The sequence below is a fragment of the Cherax quadricarinatus genome, chromosome 85 (genome assembly GCF_038502225.1).
Source record: "Cherax quadricarinatus isolate ZL_2023a chromosome 85, ASM3850222v1, whole genome shotgun sequence".
Lineage (NCBI taxonomy): Eukaryota > Metazoa > Arthropoda > Malacostraca > Decapoda > Parastacidae > Cherax > Cherax quadricarinatus.
The window spans coordinates 5,764,386-5,784,632 of NC_091376.1; the positions used below are offsets into that span (position 1 = coordinate 5,764,386).

General features: G+C 41.7%; 1 protein-coding gene and 1 pseudogene across 6 annotated transcripts in view; both read right to left on the reverse strand.

The window, feature by feature from the left end:
* Positions 1 to 6,633, reverse strand: part of LOC128703145 (SPRY domain-containing SOCS box protein 3-like) — a 53,335-nt gene extending 46,702 nt beyond the window's left edge. For 2 of the 6 annotated variants that reach the window (XM_070103268.1, XM_070103265.1), the window contains exon 1: positions 6,574 to 6,633. The gene's annotated coding sequence lies outside the window, so the exon portion shown is untranslated. Of the gene's footprint in view, positions 1 to 6,537 lie in introns of all 6 variants that reach the window. The other 4 variants (XM_070103269.1, XM_070103266.1, XM_070103270.1 and 1 more) reach the window with 3 other exon arrangements.
* On the reverse strand, positions 5,508 to 5,628 carry LOC138855235 (U4 spliceosomal RNA; annotated as a pseudogene).
* Positions 6,634 to 20,247: the final 13,614 nt, after the last annotated feature.

A 20,247-nucleotide genomic window follows, 5' to 3' on the forward strand; every position in this document is an offset into this window, starting at 1 on the left:
GATGATGATGATGATGATGATGATGATGATGATGATGATGATGATGATGATGATGATGATGATGATGATGATGATGATGATGGTGATGGTGATGGTGATGGTGATGATGATGGTGATGATGGTGATGGTGATGATGATGATGATGATGATGATGAAAAAATCTTCAATTTAACCCTTTTAGGGTCCGTGCCGTAGATCTACGGCTATACGTTGAGGGTCCAAACCATAGGTCTATGCCAAAATTCTAGCAGCATCAAATTTAGTGCGAGAAGGCTGGTAGGCCTACATCTGAGAGAGAGGGTCTGCCTGGTGTGTGTGCGCCGTAAACAAAAATTCTAGGCGCCCACATGGCATTGTGGGAATGCTGCCTCAGTTACCTTTGTTCACCATGCCTCATCACAAGGCAGCTCTCACTCCAAGGTGAAATGGGACTCTCCTCTTCGTAACTGATAGTTCTGACTCTGATGGAAGTGGAAATGAAAAAGAATTCTATGGCATTGATCAATTAGTGACCAAAAGGAATGACCAGGATATCGAAAATAGTGCAGAAAATCCTGACAATCCTCAACCTTCTACCTCTGGTGTGGGCACGTCTCAGTCATGTTCAGTTGTTCCTCGTCGCAAGAGAAAACTAATATTTTCGCGTGGCCAGGCCTTAGACTTAAGTAATGATGTTGATAGTAATGTGGACTGTGATTTTATTGCTCTTGACGATCATTCGAGTAGTGATAGTGAGGAATCATGTTCGCCAGTGAAGCACCAGTACATACGCCGCCGCATGCACTCGGGTAGTGTTCCCTATGCAGTGCCCAGGGGACGGAGTACATCCCATGGCCCTACACCAGGAATAGACAGTGAAAGTGAGGATGATGTGACTACACTTGGCATGGATAGCCCACAGGCATCAGTAGGTGGTGGTATTGGTGGTGATAGTGGTAGAGGTGATGGTAGTGCCATGGCCATGCATGACTCACCAGCCCAGGCTGAGACCCATGCCGCTGACTCCTCAGCTCAAGGACAAAGCGGAGCATCAGCTGCCACCCCACCACAACCACAACTACCACCACAACCAGCTTATGATGTTCAGTATCCACCAGCAAACCATATCTGGGATTGGCAGCAAAATCCCAATTTTGTTCCCAAGCCCCACCAGTTTGATGACTCGCAAAGTGGAATCCTACCAACTTGTTCCCTTGAAAACACTGCAAATGAACTGGAATTCTTTGAACTCTTCTTTGACCAGCCCTTGATGGAAACTATTGTCATGGAAAATAACGAAGTGTTTTGAGTACACCATGGCAAATATGATCATATCACCACAGTCAAGACTACACCGGTGGAAAGAGACAACTGTGGCGGAAATGTATTTGCTTTTTGCAACAATAATGCTTATGCCTTATGTCTATAAGCATAATATAAAATCATACTGGTCCACAGATTGGCTAATTTGTACCCCAGCCTTCAGTGAAATCATCCCAGTGAATAGGTTTATCTTACTGTTACATATGTTGAACTTCTCTGACAAAACCAGGCCTGACAGAAGTGACAGGTTATACAAGATTAGAAATGTTTTTATGTATCTGAAACAAAAGTTCAACATGTACTTCTATCCATTCAAGAATCTTGTAATTGACGAGTCTTTGATTTTGTTCAAAGGTAGACTGTCATTCAAGCAGTATATACCGAGCAAGAGGAAACGCTTTGGTATAAAACTGTTTGTACTCTGTGACTGTGACAGTGGCCTGGTATTGGATATTATTGTATACACAGGAAGTAAAACACTGAAAGATACCAGGATGTTATTGGGTATCTCAGGTGAAGTAGTGAGAAGCATGATGGCACCTTATCTTGGTAAGGGGCATACATTATACTATACTGATAACTGGTACACAAGCCATTTACTCAGTGATTTCTTGCGAGTGAACATGACAGATGTACTCACCTAATTGTGGTTGCAGGGGCCGAGACTCAGCTCCTGGCCCCACCAGATGTGTGTGGCACAGTGCGTTCTAATTGTAAACATATGCCCAGGTTCAATGCAGGCACTCATGCTGGTGAGGTGCAGGTGTTTACTGCCAATGACATCATGGCGTTACGGTGTCATGACAAACGAGATGTCACATTGTTAACAACCATTCACCCTAACAAAATGCAAGACAGTGGCAAAGTTGATAGAGTGACTAATGAACATATTTGAAAACCAATGACAGTGATTGATTATACACAAAATATGCATTTGGTTGACAAATGTGACATGCAGATAGGTTTTGTTGATTGTGTTCAGAAGAGTTACAAGTGGTACATGAAACTTTTCTTCCATCTCATGGACATTTCAATGCTTAATGCATATAGTAATATGTACCAAATGAAGACCGGCAACAGACCACCGTATGGTGAATTCTGTTTGTCTGTTGTCAGACAACTCATAATGAAGTACCAGGTAACAACACCTGCTATACAAAACCGTCCTCGAACTCCTCAGGAAATACCCAAGCATTTGAGGAGGGAAGGTGATCATTTCATAATACAGCTTCCTGCAACTAAGAAGAAATTTGCTCAGAAGAGATGTGTTGTCTGTGCACAAACAAAACGATGACAACAAAGACGCTTTATGTGTGAAGAATGTAAGGTACCTCTGTGCATGGTACCTTGTTTCAAGGAATTCCACAAGCTGCAGCAGTTCTAGAAACATGTCCAGTGATTGTACATATGTAAATATATAATAGAACATGAGTATTATACAACATTTGTGCATGTTTATTGTAGTAAACAATAGTGGTAAACAATATTATAATAACTTTAATAAGGTTATTGTGTTCAATACAGTGAGTGTATATATATACATTATATACAGTAGTGGTCTTACAGGCCACAAATGTTACTAGAAAAAGAAAAAAATTAGAAAAGAAATGAAAAAAGTATAAATGTAAAATAAAGAAATGCAATTTTGTGGAAATCGCTGATGTTGCTGCCACCCGGTCATTTTGGGCCAACTTCCCACCTCTATATCTCGGTAAGTACTGGTAGAGTTATAATTGAAAGAATTAAGAGTAAGACGGAGAATAGGATAGCAGATGAACAAGGAGGCTTTAGGAAAGGTAGGGGGTGTGTGGACCAGGTGTTTACAGTGAAACATATAAGTGAACAGTATTTAGATAAGGCTAAAGAGGTCTTTGTGGCATTTATGGATTTGGAAAAGGCGTATGACAGGGTGGATAGGGGGGCAATGTGGCAGATGTTGCAAGTGTATGGTGTAGGAGGTAGGTTACTGAAAGCAGTGAAGAGTTTTTACGAGGATAGTGAGGCTCAAGTTAGAGTATGTAGGAAAGAGGGAAATTTTTTCCCAGTAAAAGTAGGCCTTAGACAAGGATGTGTGATGTCACCGTGGTTGTTTAATATATTTATAGATGGGGTTGTAAGAGAAGTAAATGCGAGGGTCTTGGCAAGAGGCGTGGAGTTAAAAGATAAAGAATCACACACAAAGTGGGAGTTGTCACAGCTGCTCTTTCTATATCTCGGTAAGTACTGAATACCAGAGTGGAATGGGTCTTTTTTTTGATGAGGGAAAAAGAGTGAGTGGTTTATTACCTTCACAAAGAGGGGAATGTATGAAAATATAATCTTTAATTCTGAATTCGTAGAAAAAATACCAAAACTGTTGTCCAGAGGGCGGAGGAAGGGTTTTTTTTTTTTTTCAAGAAAAGTTTCTTTGCGACACTAGGTGAGCACAAATGGTTTTTAATACCCTTCAGATTTTCAGGGAAACCGGCAGGCCGGACCCTGGAGATGGGGAGTGCCTGCACCTGAAAGAGTTTACTGTATGGACTGGCAAGACATTGAGTGGAGAGGAGGGAGTGATAATAAAAAAAAATAAAATTACCTTCACAAAAATATAATCTTTAATTCTGAAAGAAAAAATAATTTTTTTTTTTTTTCAAAATTTCTTTGCTGGTAATGGCTGAAAGAGTTAATGGACTATTATGGTGCACAGAGGCAAAATGCTTTGAAGTGACTGTAACAATAATAAGCAAGTTTTGCAGCCAACATCACAGATTTCTGAAGCCCATAAATGTAAGAGCTTATATCAATGATGGCAACAACTAACCCCCCCCCCACCATTGACTCTATCACCAAGTCCCAGTATCACTGACTTTTTTTGCAAAATTTCTTAAAATCTCTCCCAAACTTATTTTATATTTATGAATTAAGCATCTTGTGCCAATTCAGAAAAATTGGGCACCTAGCCAGACAAATTTGGGTTGCTCTGATAAAGTCAGATCTAAGGAAAGAAACTAAGGAGAAGAGGGGTCATTACATACATTTTTCCAGAGACAGAAGTCTGTTAACATTTTACATTATAAATAATAATAATGTTATATAGTGCATGGAAATAATAGTTATTTGTTGTGAATTTATTTTTATTTAGGTGATAATAGGTAAAATAAGAATTTTATTTATGCAAATTCTTTTTTTATTAAGTGGGTTGTACAGTTTACGTGCATGGAGAGGGTTTCAAGAGTCAACACCCCACCGTTCCAGTTCAAGACCAGGCCTCATGGTGGATCAGGATCTGATCAACCAGACTGTTACTGCTGGCTGCATGTAAACCGACATATGAACTACAGCCCAGCTAATCAGGTACTGACTTTAGGTGCCTGTCCAGTGCCTTCTTGAAGACAGCCAGAGGTCTATTGGAAATCCTCCTTATGTATGCTGGGAGGGAGTTGAACAGTCCCAAGAGATGACACTTACTGTGTTGTCTTTTAGTGTACTTGTGGAGACAGTCATATTTTAAACAAATAGTTTAAACATAATCCAACCCAATCCAACTAAATCTAACCTAACATAGACCAGCTGTAAAACTGTCTGTTAAACTGGGTAACATTTGGTTAGGTTATATGAAAAAAAAAAATCCTATAGGCACTAAATATTTATTTTTTCCTTGCACAGCATACTTAATCCTGGAGAAATTACATAAAAAGTACATACTGACCAAAAATAGTAGAGAGATATGTATTCAGAGGTTGATAATGAACTTGTGAATAGAGCACTCAACTATGCTGTGAACATGCTGGTTGGTTGCTGGTAAAGGGAGGGTAAAATGAGAATTATGATCATATTTGGAATTAAATTCTCTATTTTTAGACTAATTACATTTATTTTTATTATATGGCTATTTGTTGATTATCTGATGTTCATAATTTATTGGTAAAGACTATTATTATAATCAAAAAGAAGCGCTAAGCCACAAGGGCTATACAGCTATTGGTAAAGATAAGTAAACATATGTGAATTATTCTCAATTTTATAGCTATTGAATAGAAATTATGGTTGAATTTTGGATTTTACTTTTATTTTCCTCAGTTGTCTCTTAATTATTTTATAGACTGTTGGCTGTATATCCCTAGTGTTAAGTAGCTACCGAGGTTGAAGCTGACTACTCTGATAAGGATCAAAGGACTCCTATGAAAATAAACCACAGCAGCTTAGAGTATGTATTAAGTTTATTTACTTACAATTTTGCACAATTTCTGGATGATTACAACCATCTTATATAGTTTCTTCAAACAGCAATGACTGCATCTTGGATAAACCTCATTAGTTACGCTAATGCCACTGTGCAAAGCTTACATAGTAATACAATGTGTGTGCAATTTACCCTACCTAGGATAACCCAAAAAAGTCAGTGACTTATTTCTATTGGGGTTCTTGGGTTATCCTGGATTACTAACCCTCTAAGTTAATAAAGTCATCATCTAAGTATATAGGGAACATAGAAAATTTGCAAAGTTACCAGTCAGGGTTACATGTCCAAGATCAACAATCTTGCATGAGTGCAGAACATTTTTCAGGCTTCCAATAGACCCCTGACTGTCTTCAAGAAGGCACTGGACACACACTTAAAGTCAGTACCTGACCAGCCGAGCTGTGGTTCATACGTCAGTTTACGTGTGGCCAGCAGTAACAGCCTGGTTGACCAGACCTTGATCCACCACGAGGTCTGGTCTCAGACCGAGCCGCAGGGACGTTGATCCTCGATACCTCCTCCAGGTAGTAGATAAAGTAGGTATAATTTCCATTAGTAGATAAGTAAACAGAGTGAAGAGATGTAGGTAAAGTAGTTATTATTATTATTATAATCATGGGGGAGCGCTAAACCCATAGGATTATACAGCACACGTGGGGGAGGATAGAAGGTATTCAGGCTCAATTCAGGGAACCGGAGCACAAATCCAATTCCCAAGATCAAGAGCCCCTCACCAGCGTCAAGGAACCTTCCTTGAGGGGAGGTAAAGTAGTTAAAGTCTATATAAACATCTCTCACTAATCCCATTATGTATGTATGTATGGGGAACATATAATTAACAACTATTAATAATTTAACTTCATAATTTAAGAAATATCACTACGTTTAACATTAATTAGGTCAAATGTAAATCATGACCATTACTGTTATCTTAATGGCGACCCTCCATATTTATTAAATTCCCATGTCAGTAAAACGCTAATTACTATAATATTCTCTGTCATATTCACACAAACGCCATGTAAAGTTATTAAGTAGTTAAGTACACTAAATTATTAAGACGTCAACATCTTCCTACAACAGCTGGTGTCTTTGTTGGGTTTATAAGGGCAACTGACAGCTTACTGTATCAAGCCTTATTTCCCAGAGGGAAATTAAGATGGTAATATATTAAAATGGTAATATATTAAAATGGTAATATATTAAAATGGTAATATATTTTATTTCTTTGTATAGTATAGAGTGTGTGATTTACATGTTATAAAATATTGTTAACACCAATATGAAAAACAGTACAGAATGGGTCACATAACCAGAGACCAAACAAAACGTTACTCGTCAATCCTAACCAGCCTGATAAGAAGGGCAAAAAAATTGTATTATGAGAACAGATTATCCAACTTACGAGGTGATATAAAAAAGACCTGGAAAACCCTATCAGAAATTCTAGGAACAAAAAAGATATCACGAAATAGCGAAATAAAATTAGCAAAATCAGATGAACCCCAACTCCCACCAACAGAAACAGCAAACAGACTCAATGACTTCTTCTCCACTATAGGACAAAACCTTGCCAATAAAATCCCAAGCTCAGATACCCCACCAAATTGTTAGGTAAGACACATATGCAACAGTTAGACATCTTTATTCCGAAACTGCTCCTGCCTACTTTCTGTATTCGACTGAAGAAGCCTACTGTGTAGGCGAAACGTTTCGGAATAAAGATGTCTAACTGTTGCATATGTGTCTTACCTAACAACCTGTCGGTATTGTATACCATTTTGATGTTCATCTTGTCAGACACTGCAACACGTGGCATCTTGGTACAGAAAACACCTTGGACAAGCTTTTCAAGTGAGAAGGGTTGGATCTGAGAGGGACATGACCTCTCAGTTGCCTCTCACTACTACTACTACTACTACTACTACTACTACTACTACTACTACTACCCTGCACCTCTCCTTCCGACAGTATTTAAGCCTCCGCACTGTCGCTTGATCTTCAGATAGTTCCTGACTATGGAACTGAACTTCTCCAGGCCGAGGGACTGACAACCTCAAATTCTACGACTTTAAGGGTGATGGACTGATTACATCGTCTTCACATCTCTACTGCTCCTGCCTACTTTCTGTATTCGACTGAAGAAGCCTACTGTGTAGGCGAAACGTTTCGGAATAAAGATGTCTAACTGTTGCATATGTGTCTTACCTAACAACCTGTCGGTATTGTATACCATTTTGATGTTCACCCCACCAAATGACTACCTCACTGGCAACTACCCGAACACACTGTTCCTAGCTCCGACTAACCCATACGAAGTCTCCCTTATTATCAACACGCTAAAAAACAAGGCAGGAGATTTAAATACCTTACCACCCTTTATATACAAAAAAGTGTCACAAGTGCTATCACCAATCATTGCAACACTCTTTAACAAATCCATTGAATCCTCCACCTTCCCCACAGTACTCAAAATAGCAAGGGTCACCCCGATCCACAAAGGAGGAGACCAAACAGAGTTGAATAACTATAGGCCAATATCCAACTTACACCCTCTCTCAAAAATCTTCGAAAAATTAATTCATAAACGAATCTACTCCTACCTTATCTCCCAAAACATACTCAACCCCTGCCAATTTGGATTCAGGCCAAATAAAAATACTAATGATGCTATTATACACATGCTAGAACATATATACACTGCAATAGAGAAAAAAGAAGTCCCACTGGGGATCTTCATTGACTTACGTAAAGCTTTCGATACAGTTAACCATGACTTGCTCCACGTAAAATTGTCACACTATGGTATAAGAGGGCACTCCCTCAACTACCTCAAGTCATACCTCAGCAACAGAAGCCAATATGTGTATGCAAATGGGGCAAACTCTTCTGCACAACCAATTACAGTTGGTGTCCCACAGGGAAGTGTCCTTGGCCCTCTTCTCTTTCTCCTATACATAAATGACCTACCAAATGCTTCGCAATTACTCAAACCCACACTATTTGCAGATGACACTACATACGTCTTCTCCCACCCGAGCCCAGTCACGCTAGCCAATACTGTAAATACAGAATTACAGAAAATATCTACCTGGATGAGGACCAACAAACTTACACTAAACATTGACAAAACCTACTTCATTCAGTTTGGTAACAGAGCTACAGATGTCCCTCTTAACATAATGATAAACGGATCACCTATCACAAAGCTAACAGAGGGAAAATTCTTAGGAATCCACCTTGATAATAGACTCAAATTTCATACACATATACAACAAATTTCTAAGAAAATTTCCAAGACTGTAGGCATACTATCGAAGATACGGTACTATGCTCCACAGTCAGCCCTCCTGGCCCTATATCACTCTCTTATTTACCCCTATCTCACCTATGGAATTTGTGCATGGGGCTCAACAACAAGTAACCATCTCAGACCACTAATTACCCAACAAAAGGCTGCAGTTAGAATGATAACAAATTCTCACTATAGGCAGCACACTCCACCAATATTCAATACACTAAACCTATTCACCATACAAAACATTCATACTTATTACTGCACCTATTACATACATAGAACACTTAACTCTGATATTAACCCTCCCCTCAAACATCTCCTTGCCAACCTTAACAGAACACATGGCCATAACACAAGGCACAGATCACTCTTTGATGTTCCTCGTGTCCATCTCACACTATGCAAAAACTCAATGCACATAAAAGGCCCTAAAATCTGGAATTCATTACCTGTAAATATAAAAGAAACACTACCTGTTTATAAATTCAAGTCTCTTCTCAAAGATCACTTACTCACCCAAAACCAAATAAATACTGAATAACTGAACCTTATAAATTGTATATCTTAAATGTTTCTCACAATTATATCACATAAATGTTAAACCTAAAACCCAATCTAACTTTATTATTTTTTAAATACACTACCTAACAGAATACTCCATTCTACTGAATGTACAACAATGCATACAACCATATGACCTGTCTTTGTAATACTCACTTGTGCTTTATAGTAATCTGTTTACATTAAAGTTTTATCACCGATGTCATCATTGCTTAGTTCATCTTAAGTTAATTTTAAGCCAGCCCGTAATGCTATGCATAGTATAAGTGGCTTTGGCATACTGCTCTTTTCTGTATTTTTTGTATCTCTGTATGTGTGCACAAATTTTTAAATAAATAAATAAATAAATAAATAAATAAACATAGAATCCTGGGCTACCTGGAGCGTTTACTGAAACCTGAGAGGCTAGACTGTGACCCCAGCTTATCAACGGCTGCTCAGGAATGGAAGCACTGGTTTAAGACTTTCGAAAACTTCTTGGGAGCCCTTCCTAAAGAAGATCTAGATAAACTAAGTCTGCTCATCAATTTTGTGTCACCTAAGATATATGAGGCTATTTCTGAGTGTAATACCTACGAAGATGCTATCAAAACCCTCAAGTCTCAGTATATTAAACCTACAAATGAAATCTTTGCACGCTATCGCCTTGCAACTCGCCGCCAGCAGATTGATGAGTCCTTAGAGGAATACTTTCAAGCACTGAAAATTTTAGGTAAGGACTGTCACTTCCATGCAGTGACAGCTGCTCAGTATTGTGAAGAGTCCATCAGGGATGCTTTTATCAGTGGCCTGCAATCACCAATAATAAGGCAGCGTTTATTGGAGAATAAAACTCTCGACTTAGCCGCTGCCTTTGACCAGGCAAGAGCTCTAGATTCAGCCCAGAAGAATTCTGAAGTATACAGTACCACTCAGCCTTCTCGAGTGGTAAGTGCTGCAATTCCTGACCAAGACTCTTGCAATGAAGTTATTGGGGAACCTGCCTCAGTGACAGCAGCAGCAGGTACGGTGTGTTTCTTTTGTGGTTTTTCAAGACATCCACGTCCAAAGTGTCCTGCTCGTGAAGCAATGTGCCATAAATGCCACAAGAAAGGTCACTTTGCTAAAGTATGTCGTGCTAATGCATCAACAAGAGCTAGTGCCTCCACACATTCCAGTGATCATGCGACTCTAGCAACAGTGACTTCTGCGGCTACTCCAAATTCACTGTCAAAGGCAGTTGTGAAAGTATTCATCAAAGGAACAGAAGTAGATGGTCTTATTGATAGTGGCAGCTCAGAGAGTTTCATCAACCTTGACTTAGTTAAACGGCTCTCCTTGACTCTACATCACTCATCAGGTACCGTTTCCATGGCATCAACATCTCTCTCTATTCAGACCTTAGGGTTTTGTAAGGTAAATCTCAGAGTTAATGGAAAGGATTATCAAGATGTACATTTAGCTATTCTGCCACAACTGTGCTCTGATGTTATCCTTGGTCAGGACTTTCAGAAGCTGCATGGTAGTGTCACCTTAACATATGGAGGTGAACTGCCTCCTCTTGTTGTCTGTGGACTTAGCACTTTAAGGGTAGACCCACCAAAGCTGTTTGCAAATCTTACCGCGGATTGCCATCCTATATCAGCTAAGTCACGCCGCTATTCTTATGAGGATCGGATGTTCATTGAGAAAGAAACTCAGAGGCTGCTGAAGGAGGGTATTATAGAACCGAGTGATTCCCCTTGGCGTGCACAGGTTGTTGTTGTTAAAGATGGTTATAGGAAACGGAGACTGGCTATCGATTACTCTGAGACAATCAACAAATTTACACTTCTTGATGGGTACCCTCTACCTCGAATTGACGATACAGTGAACAAAATTGCTCAGTACTACGTGTTTAGCACAATTGATCTGCAGAGTGCCTATCATCAAGTCCCTATAAGGAATGAAGATAAACCATACACAGCGTTTCAGGCTAGTGATGGCCTGTATCAGTTTACCAGAGTCCCTTTTGGAGTCACCAATGGGGTAGCCTGCTTCCAACGAATTATGGATTCACTCATTCAGGAAGAGCAACTCATGGGAACTTACGCGTATTTAGATAATGTTACCATTTGTGGCAAGACCCAGGAGGAACATGATGCAAACCTTGATAAGTTTTTGGAAGCCGCCAAGAAGAAAAATATCAGTTACAATGAGGAAAAGTGCACTTTTTCAACTAAAAGGCTTAGCATCCTTGGTTATGTAGTGGAAGGAGGTTCAATATTCCCAGACCCTGAACGACTACGACCTCTACGGGAACTTCCAATGCCTCAAGACAAAAAGTCACTCCGAAGAACTCTTGGTCTCTTTGCTTATTACTCACAATGGATCTACAACTATTCAAGTAAAGTCCGCCCATTGAGTGCTACCACATTTCCTGTGACAAAGGAAGCAGAAGCCGCTTTCCATACTCTCAAACAGGACATTGAAAACTCAGTAGTTCAAGCCATTGATGAGTCCCTACCATTCGAAGTGGAAACGGATGCATCTGACATTGCCATTGCTGCAGTCTTATCTCAGGCAGGACGACCAGTAGCCTTCTTTTCGAGAACTTTTCAAGGATCAGAGAAATGTTATGCTGCTGTAGAAAAGGAAGCCCAGGCCATCATAGAAGCAGTTCGCCACTGGAGGCATTATTTAACTGGTAGACATTTCACCATAAGGACTGACCAACGGTCCGTGATGTATATGTTCGACAAGAGGCACAAAAGTAGGATAAAGAATGACAAGATATTACGCTGGAGGATGGAACTATCGTGTTATGACTTTGATATTCTGTACCGACCGGGTCAAGAGAACATCTCACCTGATGCATTCTCTAGGTCCCACTGTGGAGCAGCATGTCATGATTTGCAATCACTCTCAGCTCTCCACAAGGCTTTGTGTCACCCAGGAGTTACACGCCTGTACCATTTTGTCAAATCAAAGAACATGCCCTACTCAGTGGAAGATGTGCGACAAGTGATCAGAGCATGCAGAGTATGTGCAGAGTGCAAGCCAAACTTTCATCAGCCAGAGAAGACTCATCTCATAAAATCCACCCAGCCTTTCGAAAGATTGAATATAGATTTCAAAGGACCTCTACCAAGCACAAATCAGAATAGGTATTTCCTTAACATAGTAGATGAATATTCAAGGTTTCCCTTTGTATTCCCCTGTGCAAATATGGCTGCTTCAACTGTTATTAGTTGTCTTTCACAGTTGTTCTCTATTTTTGGTATGCCAGCTTATATCCATTCAGACAGGGGATCCTCGTTCATGAGTAACGAACTTCAGGAGTTTTTGGCTAGCAAAGGTATTGCCTGCAGCAGAACAACAAGCTACAACCCTCAAGGCAATGGTCAAGTGGAGCGGTTCAATGGTACTATATGGAAGGCAGTTACAATGACATTAAAGTCGCGCAATCTACCTGTTCAACACTGGCAAACTGTCCTACCTGATGCTCTTCACTCTATTAGATCACTGCTGTGCACAGCTACTAATGCAACCCCTCATGAAAGACTCCTCAACTATTCACGTCGTTCCTCTACGGGAGCCTCCGTGCCCACTTGGTTATGTCATCCTGGACCCGTTCTCCTGAAGAGTCACCGTAGGATGAACAAGACGGATCCTTTAGTGGAAGAGGTAGAGCTCCTGCAAGCTAATCCACATTACGCCCACATTCGCTACCAAAATGGTGAAGAGACTACAGTATCTACAAGACATTTAGCCCCAGTTGAAATCCCTATTAGTGTGGAATCTCAAGATACACCAATAGATGTGAAAGATGCTTCGTTTTCTCCTGGAAAGCCCCTTGAGACTACCCCTATGGAAATAGAGGATTCTGCTCCAGCAGTTAATCAAACCCCGCTGGAAAATATCGAACCTGGTGAAGAGGCTCAAGGGCTACGAAGGTCGGGACGTGTACGTCGCCCACCTAACAGTTTGGGAGATTACTGTCTCTGATATTTTAGAAGGGGGAGATTGTAGTGATACTGGTCCTGTGAGGAGCAGCAGCAGGATAATACTGCACCACCTCTAGGGGCCCTTAACAACAACAACAGTTTGGTGTGTGTCATGGGCACCAACACATGGTGTGTGATTCTCTCCTACTTTATCCATTTATCAGCGATGCAGATTACATGGTGAGTTTAAATATGTGGCCTGTAGTTATAACTTTTCTCTTGACATATGCAAGACATCACCATCCCTGTAGAAGCCTATTATTAGATGTACTAGTCATTATATTTTGTTGTTGCAGAAGTACTATGAAGATTCTATGTTCAATAAAGCCTAGAGATAAGGCCTGTGTTTCTATCACAACAAGGAACTTGTCATTGTTCTTAAAACTAGATATAAAATATTAACATAAAGTTGGCACATTCAATGTTTCAATGGTTGTGAGAATTACAGATATTAAGAATAAGATTATATTGTTTTCCATATATTAGTTACAGTGAGAATATGGATATATAGTTCTCACATATTTAGTTGATGTTAGGATATGTTAGGGACAAAGTAGACAGAACAAGAGTCCTTTGTAAATAGAAATAGAAACTATGGAAATAAGTCACTTCTCTGACTTTTTTGGGTTATCTTAGATAATGTACACATATGATGCAATGTATGAATATATATATATATATATATATATATATATATATATATATATATATATATATATATATATATATATATATATATATATATATATATATATATATATATATATATATGTGTGTGTGTGTGTGTGTGTGTGTGTGTGTGTGTGTGTGTGTGTACTCACACATTTGTACTCACCTATTTGTGGTTGCAGGGGTCGATTCATAACTCCTGGCCCCGCCTCTTCGCTGATTGCTACTAGGTCCTCTCTCTCCCTGCCCCATGAGCTTTATCATACCTTGCCTTAAAACTATGTATGGTTCCCGCCTCCACTAAGTCACTTTCTAGGCTATTCCACGGCTTGACTACTCTATGACTGAAGAAATACTTCCTAACATCCCTTTGATTCATCTGAGTCTTCAACTTCCAATTGTGACCTCTTGTGTCTGTGTCCCATCTCTGGAACATCCCGTCTTTGTCCACCTCGTCTATTCTGCGCAGTATTTTGTGTGTGTGTGTGTGTGTGTGTGTGTGTGTGTGTGTGTGTGTGTGTGTGTGTGTGTGTGTGTGTGTGTGTGTGTGTGTACTCACCTATTTGTGGTTGCAGGGGTCGAGTCTTAGCTCCTGGCCCCGCCTCTTCACCGGTTGCTACTGGGCCCTCTCTCTCCCCCCTCCATGAGCTTTATCAAACCTCGTCTTAAAACTGTGTATGGTTCCTGCCTCCACTGCGTCATTTTCTAGGCTATTCCACTGCCTGACAACTCTATGACTGAAGAAATACTTCCTAATATCTCTCTGACTCATTTGTGTCTTCAACTTCCAATTGTGGCCTCTTGTTTCTGTGTCCCCTCCTTGGAACATCCTGTCTTTGTCCACCTTGTCTATTCCACGCAGTATTTTATATGTCGTTATCATGTCTCCCCTGACCCTCCTGTCCTCCAGTGTCGTCAGGCCGATTTCCCTTAATCTTTCTTCATAGGACATTCCCCTTAGCTCTGGAACTAACCTTGTCGCAAACCTTTGTACTTTCTCTAGTTTCTTGACGTGCTTTATCAAGTGCGGGTTCCAAACAGGTGCTGCATACTCCGGTATGGGCCTGACATACACGGTGTACAGTGTCTTGAACGATTCCTTACTAAGGTATCGGAATGCTGTTCTCAAGTTTGCCAGGCGCCCATATGCTGCAGCAGTTATCTGATTGATGTGTGCTTCCGGAGACATGCTCGGTGTTATACTCATCCCAAGATCTTTCTCTTTGAGTGAGGTTTGCAGTCTTTGGCCACCTAGCCTATACTCTGTCTGTGGTCTTCTGTGCCCTTCCCCTGTCTTCATGACTTTGCATTTGGCAGGATTAAATTCGAGAAGCCATTTGCTGGACCAGGTGTCCAGTCTGTCCAGGTCTCTTTGAAGTCCTGCCTGGTCATCATCTGATTTAATTCTCCTCATTAACTTCACATCATCTGCAAACAGGGACACTTCTGAGTCTAACCCTTTCATCATGTCGTTCACATATACCAAAAATAGCACTGGTCCTAGGACCGACCCCTGTGGGACCCCGCTCGTCACAGGTGCCCACTGTGATACATCATTACGTACCATGACTCGTTGTTGCCTCCCTGTCAGGTATTCTCTGATCCATTGCAAGCTTCAACATCCGTGCACACGAGGGCCTGGGATCTTCAATCAACTTGGTGTCCACTAGGACGCTGACATGTCCCTAGGACAGCTCTCCATCGGGCTGCTAACGGAGTCACTGGCTTCTTGGACCTCTTGGGGAGGGTGGATGGTGCTCGTGCAAGCAGCAGATCCCGGGGCAACTTGCTGCTGTTTGCAATGGCTGTCTACCGAGGAGAGACAGGCACCTAGCAACATCTGTTGTTGGGGCACTGGATGAATTCCCTGCTATGTTTGTTAACTGCTTATTACTCTGTAATTTGTCTATGATTGTAATCATGTGATAACGTGTTTATCATTCATTACCTTTGAAACTTGTCATGATTTTGACCAGCTCTACCTGGAGCTCATTACCTTTGTAAATTCTCATGATTAATGTGTTTATGATTCATTACCTTTGCAATTATTCATGAGTGTGACCAGCTCTACCTGGAGCTCATTACCTTTGTAACTTGGTCATGATTATGACCAGATCTAGTTCATTACCTTTGTAACTTGCTCAGTTATCAAAACTTTGGAGTCCAGTCCCTTGACCAATTATGTACCTCTGTAATCTTTTGACTACCGCCTACAGGATGGGTATGGGGTGCATAATAAACATATTAAACTAACTAACATTGCAGTGTCCTTCCTGTTACATGCGCCTGATGCTCTAGCTTCTGCACTAATCTCTTGTGAGGAACTGTGTCAAAGGCCTTCTTGCAGTCCAAGAAGATGCAATCAACCCACCCCTCTCTCTCGTGTCTTACTTCTGTTATTTTATCATAAAACTCCAGAAGGTTTGTGACACAGGATTTGCCTTCCATGAATCCGTGCTGGTTGGCATTTATACTCTTGTTCCGTTCCAGGTGCTCCACCACTCTCCTCTTGATAATCTTCTCCATAACTTTGCATACTATACACGTCAATGACACAGGTCTATAGTTTAGTGCCTCTTTTCTGTCTCCGTTTTTAAAAATGGGAACTACATTTGCCGTCTTCCATACCTCAGGTAGTTGCCCAGTTTCCAGGGACGTGTTGAAGATTGTGGTAAGTGGCACGCACAACATATCTGCTCCCTCTCTAAGGACCCATGGGGAGATGTTGTCCGGTCCCATTGCCTTTGAGGTATCGATGTCCCTTAGCAGTGTGTGTGTACTCACCTATTTGTGGTTGCAGGGGTCGATTCATAGCTCCTGGCCCCGCCTCTTCACTGATTGCTACTAGGTTCCCTCTCTCCCTGCTCCATGAGCTTTATCATACCTCGCCTTAAAACTATGTATGGTTCCCGCCTCCACTACTTCACTTTCTAGGCTATTCCACCGCTTGACTACTCTATGACTGAAGAAATACTTCCTAATATCATCTGAGTCTTCAACTTCCAATTGTGACCTCTTGTGTCTGTGTCCCATCTCTGGAACATCCTGTCTTTATCCACCTCGTCTATTCCGTGCAGTATTTTATATGTCGTTATCATGTCTCCCCTGACCCTCCTGGCCTCCAGTGTCGTCAGGCCGATTTCCCTCAACCTTTCTTCGTAGGACAATCCCCGTAGCTCTGGGATTAGTCTTGTTGCAAACCTTTGCACTTTCTCTAATTTCTTGACATGCTTGACTAGGTGTGGATTCCAAACTGGTGCTGCATACTCCAGTATGGGCCTGACGTAAATGGTATACAGAATCTTGAACGACTCCTTACTGAGGTATCGGAACGCTATCCGTAGGTTTGCCAGGCGCTCGTATGCTGCAGCAGTTATCTGATTGATGTGCACCTCAGGAGGTATGCTCGGTGTTATACTCACCCCCAGATCTTTTTCCTTGAGTGAGGTTTGCAGACTTTGGCCATCTAAACTATATTGTGTCTGCAGTCTTCTTTGCCCTTCCCCAATCTTCATGACTTTGCATTTGGCGGGGTTAAACTCAAGGAGCCAGTTGCTGGACCAGGCTTGTAGCCTGTCCAGGTCTCTTTGTAGTCCTGCCTGATCCTCATCCGATTTGATTCTTCTCATTAACTTCACATCGTCCGCAAACAAGGACACTTCTGAGTCTATCCCTTCCGTTATGTCATTCACAAATACCAAGAACAGCACAGGTCCTAGGACTGACCCCTGTGGAACCCCGCTTGTCACAGGCGCCCACTTTGACACCTCGTCATGTACCATGACTCGTTGTTGCCTCCCTGTAAGGTATTCTCTTATCCATTGCAGTGCCTTTCCTGTTATGTGTGCCTGATCCTCTAGCTTTTGCAGTAACCTCTTGTGAGGAACTGTGTCGAAGGCCTTCTTGCAGTCCCAAAAAATGCAGTCGATCCACCTCTCTCTCTCTTGTCTTACTTCTGTCACCTTGTCATAAAACTCTAATAGGTTTGTGACACAGGATTTTCCCTCCCTGAAACCATGCTGGTTGTCAATTATACACTTGTTTCTTTCCAGGTGTTCCACCACTCTCCTCCTGATGATCTTCTCCATGACCTTGCATACTATACACGTTAGTGATACAGGTCTGTAGTTTAGTGCCTCATGTCTGTCTCCCTTTTTAAAAATTGGGACTACATTTGCCATCTTATATACCTCGGGGAGTTGCCCAGTTTCAAATGATGTGTTGAAGATCTTTGATAATGGTACACACAATGTCTCTGCTCCCTCTTTAAGGACCCACAGAGAGATGTTGTCTGGTCCCACCGCCTTTGAGGTGTCAAGTTCGCATAGCAGCTTCTTCACCTCCTCCTTGGTTATATGTACCTCATCCAGCACTTGCTGGTGCACCCCCCTGCTCTGATTTCCTGGAGTCCTACTGGTTTCCACTGTAAATACTTCTTTATATCTTGTGTTGAGCTCCTGACATACCTCCCGGTCATTTCTTGTGAATTCCCCATCACCCTTCCTCAGTCTGATTACCTGGTCCTTGACTGTTGTTTTCCTCCTGATGTGGCTGTACAACAGCTTCGGGTCAGTCTTGACTTTCGATGCAATGTCATTTTCGTATTGCCGCTGAGCCTCCCTTCGTATCTGTGCATATTCGTTTCTGGCTCTTCGGCTAATCTCTTTATTTTCCTGAGTTCTCTGTCTTCTGTACCTTTTCCATTCTCTAGTACACCTAGTTTTTGCCTCCCTACACCTTTGGGTGAACCAAGGACTCGTTCTGTTCTTCCCATTATTTCTGTTTCCCTTGGGAACAAACCTCTCCTCTACCTCCTTGCATTTTGTTGCCACATAGTCCATCATTTCTTGTACTGGTTTTCCTGTCAGTTCCCTCTCCCACTGAATGTCTTGAAAGAAGTTCCTCAAGCCTGAGTAGTTCCCCCTTTTGTAGTTTGGTTTTTCCCACCCTATTCCTGCTACTCTCTCCACTTGGAGCTCAACTATGTAGTCGAAGCACAGAACCACATGATCACTAGCTCCCAGGGGCCTTTCATACATGATATCCTCGATGTCCAAACTACTCAAGGTGAATACAAGGTCCAGTCTTGCTGGTTCATCCTCTCCTCTCTCTCTGGTAGTGTCTCTAACATGTTGATGCATGAGGTTTTCCAGTACCACATCCATCATCTTGGCTCTCCATGTTTCAGGACCCCCATGGGGCTCCAGGTTTTCCCAGTCAATCTCCTTGTGATTGAAATCACCCATAACTAGTAACTTTGCTCCCCCCATGTGTGCTCTCCTGGCCACCTTAGCTAGTGTGTCGACCATTGCTCTGTTGCTCTCATCGTATTCTTCTCTTGGACTCCTGCAGTTCTGTGGTGGGTTGTACATTACTGCAATTATCACCTTATGTCCCTCAAACTGGATTGTTCCTACTAAGTAGTCCCTTTCGCCTGTGCCATCCATTCCTTCCATTTTCTCAAACCCCCACTGGTTTTTAATGAGCAGTGCAACTCCTCCTCCCCCTCTCCTCCCTCTATCTTTCCTGAGGATTTGATATCCAGATGGAAAGATTGAATCTGTTATTATTCTGGTGAGTTTTGTTTCTGTGAGTGCTATTATGTCTGGGGATGTCTGCTTGATTCTTTCATGCCACTCCTCATACTTATTTGTTATTCCATCTGCATTTGTATACCACACCTTCAACTTCTTTTCTAAGATTGTGGTCTGGGAGGTGTATTGGGGTTGGGGAGGTGGGAGACCTGATAAGGAACTATGGGTGGTTGCTGTGCGGGTGGAGTTTGTAATGCAGTGGGTGGGGGCATTGGATGTGGCATGGGTGTTTTGGTTTAGAGTGTTTGGTTGCACTGGGGTTGACCTGGTTGGGAGGCTTCTATAGGAAGTTGTGAGGGAGGCTGTATTTGATCTTCCTGTGTCTGGGATCTCCTGTCTGTCTTCTCCATCCCCTCTCTTTCCTCCTTTCGCCTTTGTACCATCACTCTCTGTTTCTGCCTTTCTGCTTGTGTTCTGTCGCGGTCGAGATACGCCTTCCTGTATGCCGGCATGTCCCTTAATCATGCTTTCTCCTGCAGGATCCTGTTCCGAGTCGATTCTGCCTTGAAAGTCACTTTCACTGGCCGGGTTCTTTTTTTTTACAAACCCCCCTATTCTCCGAAAATTTTCCAGCTGGGTCATGTCATCTTCTCCTATTGCTTTCATGATGCTTTCAATTGCTTTTTTTTCCCT